Here is a 3,930-nt window from a genome sequence, read left to right as displayed (position 1 = left end):
GCCATTAAAAATCATGTATCAATATAAATTAAATTTAGACCATGAAATCACTGTATCATGTGATGTTAAAACTAAGATGAAACATTCATTTGAATAGTTAGCACTGAAATTATTATTAATGATATGTCTATTTAGAGCAAAACCACCTTTTGTATAAAAACTTGATAATGAAATTACTTTAATAAAAAAAAATTACTTAATAGTTGAAAAGACCTTAGTTCAAATCCAGCCTCAGCATTAGCTTTGTGACCCTGAGCAAGTCATATAACCTTTGTCTGCCTCAGTTTCTATAGCTGGGACCTCTGGAAAAGTTGACAGCGCCACACCTAGAAACATCAGTGAAGATTCCAATAAGATTTTGAGTTCTAAGAAAACAAAAAAGTTATAGCCAAAAATATAGCTCATTAATATTACCAGTATTTTTTGCCTCTTGTATGGAAGATGTACTGTATAAAAGCATTAGATGATTTAATTAGGCTGTGACTAGGTAGAACTCTGGGCCTGGAGTCAGGAAGACTGACTTCAAATCTGGATTCATGGATACTTACCAGCTGTGTTACCTTGGGCAAATCACTTTCTGTCTCAGTTCCTTAGCTGTACAATGAATATAGTTATAGCACCTGCCTCTTAGGGTTGTTGAGGATTAGCTGAGATAATATTTGTAAAGCACTTAGCACAGTGCCTAGCACTTGGTAAGCACTTAAGAAACACTCATTTCCTTCCTTCCTAAAAAAGTGATATCCAGTTAACATAATTTTGACTCAAGTACATTTTATTTTATTTTAGTGAGGCAATTGGGGTTAAGTGACTTGCCCACGGTCACACAGCTAGTACGTGTTAAGTGTCTGAGGTCGGATTTGAACTCAGGTAGTCCTGACTCCAGGGCTGGTGCTCTATCCACTGCGCCACCTAGCTGCCCCCAAGTACATTTTAAAAGAAAGAAGTGAGAACTAGAATAAGTTCCCACAATTTTCCCATTCATAGTCTAATTTTAGAGGAGAAAACCCAGTATTGCTCCTAAATATCCACAAAGCAGAAGTTGGTTACAGATGGTGGTGCCCTTGATAGAAATAGGTCAGTGGGAAAGTTTTAGGGGGGAAAGATGAGGTCTGTTTTGGACAAGCTGAGTTTGAGATGTCTAAGAGGCTGTTGATGGTATAGAACTAGAGTTTAGGAGAGAAACTAGGGTTGGATATGTACTTCTGGGAATCCTTTACATAGATAATATTGTTTTAAGAATGACTTTGGGGGGCAGCTAGATGGCGCAGTGGATAGAGCACCAGCCCTGGAGTCAGGAGTACCTGAGTTCAAATCCGACCTCAGACACTTAACACGTACTAGCTGTGTGACCGTGGGCAAGTCACTTAACTCCAATTGCCTCACTTAAAAAAAAAAAGAATAACTGAAAGAAACGATGAGGAGGTAGGTGGATTTCAGAGAAACCTGTAAGGACTTACATGAACTGATGCTGAGATGAGCAGAACCAGAACATTGTACACAGTATCAACAACATTGTGTGTTGATCAGCTGTGATAGACTTGACTCTTCTCAGCAATGCAATGGTCCAAGATAGTTGCAAAGGACTCATGAAAATATTCTCCACATCCAGAAAAAAAGAACTATAGAATCTAGATGCAGATTGAACTATATTATTTCTATGTTTTTTGGTTTTCTTTTTTGAGGTTTTTCCTTTTTGCTCTGATTCTTCTTTCACAGCATGACTAATGCAGAAATATGTTTAATGTTACTGTATGCATATAACCTATATCAGATTGCTGTCTTGGGGAGGGAGGGAGAAAAATTTGAAACTAGAAATCTTATAAAATAAATGTTGAAAACTACCTCTACATGTAACTGAAAAATAATAAAATACTTTTATGAAAAAAAAGAATGACTTTGAGTGAACAAATCATTTTGACTATTATAATTACCCAAATTAACTATAAAGGAGATATGAAGAAAGATGCTATTTTTTTCCCTCCTTCCCCCCCTCTTTTTTTTTGGGTGGGGCAATGAGGGTTGTTAAGTGACTTGCCCAGAATCACACAGCTAAGTGTCAAGTGTTCCCTTCCCTTTTTACATCCATTCTTGCTTTCCCATTCCCAGTATATTATTGGTCTCCCCTCCCCCTTTTTTGCATAACAATTTTTTGTTTGTGGTGTCTGTAGTATAGCATGTACAGGTGGAATGGCAACTCTAAGGCCATCTTCTCCAACTCCCTCACTTCTCAGATGAGGAAAATGGACCCAGAGGGATTAAATGACTTGGCTAACATTGATTAGTGCCCAAGCCCCTTGACTAAACACATTGTCTTGGAAATGCTATGTGCTAGTTATCTAATTGCATATGATTAGCAATTTATACCCATGACTTCTCCTAGCACTTTGTTTTTCTATTAAAGGAGGAAACTAATGTCCTTTGAGGTCTGGAGATTAGACCCAAGTAAGTTAGCATTCAGCTTATCTGTGTTTTTCAGTCATTCATTCAAACAACACATGTGAAATGATTGCTAGATGTGTGGAAATGTAATGTCAAGTATAGAATGTTGAATACGTACCCTCCCTCTGTTTAAGGAGTTCAGTGCAATTCAGCAGACATTGGGTGTTTCCTATGTTCAACGAACTATGCTAGGCACTGAATTGCTTGCCTTCTACTAGGAAATACAACACAGATGCAGATGAGTATGTACAAATTAATATTGGGGTGGGGCAGCTAGATGGCGCAGTGGATAGAGCACGGACCCTGGACTCAGGAAGACCTGAGTTCAAATCCAGCCTCAGACACTTGACACTTACTAGCTGTGTGATCCTGGGCAAGTCACTTAACCCCAATTGCCTCACCAAAAAACAACAACAACAACAACAACAAAACAAAACAAAAAATTAGTATTGGGGGAGCACTAACTGATTAGGGAAATCTAGAAAGTTCAGTTACTTCTGTGTATGTGAGCCTTTGATCTACTCCAGTCAGATGAAAACATTTAACAGTTATCTTCTACTTTTATATATATGATAAACTCTTTTTTTTTTTTTTAAGTGACTTGCCCAGACTCACACAGCTAGTTAAGTATTAAGTGTCTGATGCCGGACCCGAACTCGGGCACTCCTGACTCCAGGGCTGGCACTCTATCCACTGCGCCATCTAGCTGCCCCTATGATAAACTCTTAATTCTGAGAGTCTAATTCTAGTATCTCTTAGGTGGACTTTTGTAGGGTAGAGATCAACACATCAAGACTTCTCTGATCTGTATCTTGTCACTACCAAGGAGGGATACCCTTGATCTTTTTTTGCTACAAAAATAATCAAATCTGAACATCTCACTGAAGTATATGCCTTTTACTCTCATCAACCTGTGTCTTTCAATTGCCTGTTTTCCTGACCTCCCAACAACTTGCCTTTCCTACTTGTAGCCAAATTTAAAATTTTCATTGAGACTTACCAAGGCAGATTTTCTTTTAAACCTTTTGTCTGTATTGCCAATTCTGTCATCAGAATCTTGTTGTGGTTCATCTCTGCCAAGAAGAACAACCCCTTGATATTTCCCCTCCTCCATAGGAAGGTGTGAGGATGAAGGAGTTGAAATTTGGGGGATGGGGCTGCAAGGAGACAGGGAACAAAACTAGATGGAGAGAGATGAGTCAGAAAGGTAGAATTAAAAAAATATATATATTTACCTGTTTTTTTCCTTTCATCTATCAGTTTCACTTGCTCTGGCATTTAATTTACTTGCTGCCATAGTAACCAGGCCTCCTGCCAATCTTCCCCTTTTTCTTTCCTTTTTTCTTCCTCTGTCTTATGTATGAGGGGGAGGACATAAGTGGAAATCTACCAGTAAAGGGGTTTGCTGCATTTGGAAAGGTCCTAGGATGGTACTATGCCTAAATCTGGTGTTATTTCTAGTGGGTCCAGTAATATCGCCTACCCTACGTC

The sequence above is a fragment of the Dromiciops gliroides genome, chromosome 3, assembly GCF_019393635.1.
Source record: "Dromiciops gliroides isolate mDroGli1 chromosome 3, mDroGli1.pri, whole genome shotgun sequence".
In the NCBI taxonomy this organism is placed as follows: domain Eukaryota; kingdom Metazoa; phylum Chordata; class Mammalia; order Microbiotheria; family Microbiotheriidae; genus Dromiciops; species Dromiciops gliroides.
The sequence above is the reverse complement of the archived record's forward strand: the minus strand, read 5'-3'. Positions refer to the sequence as shown.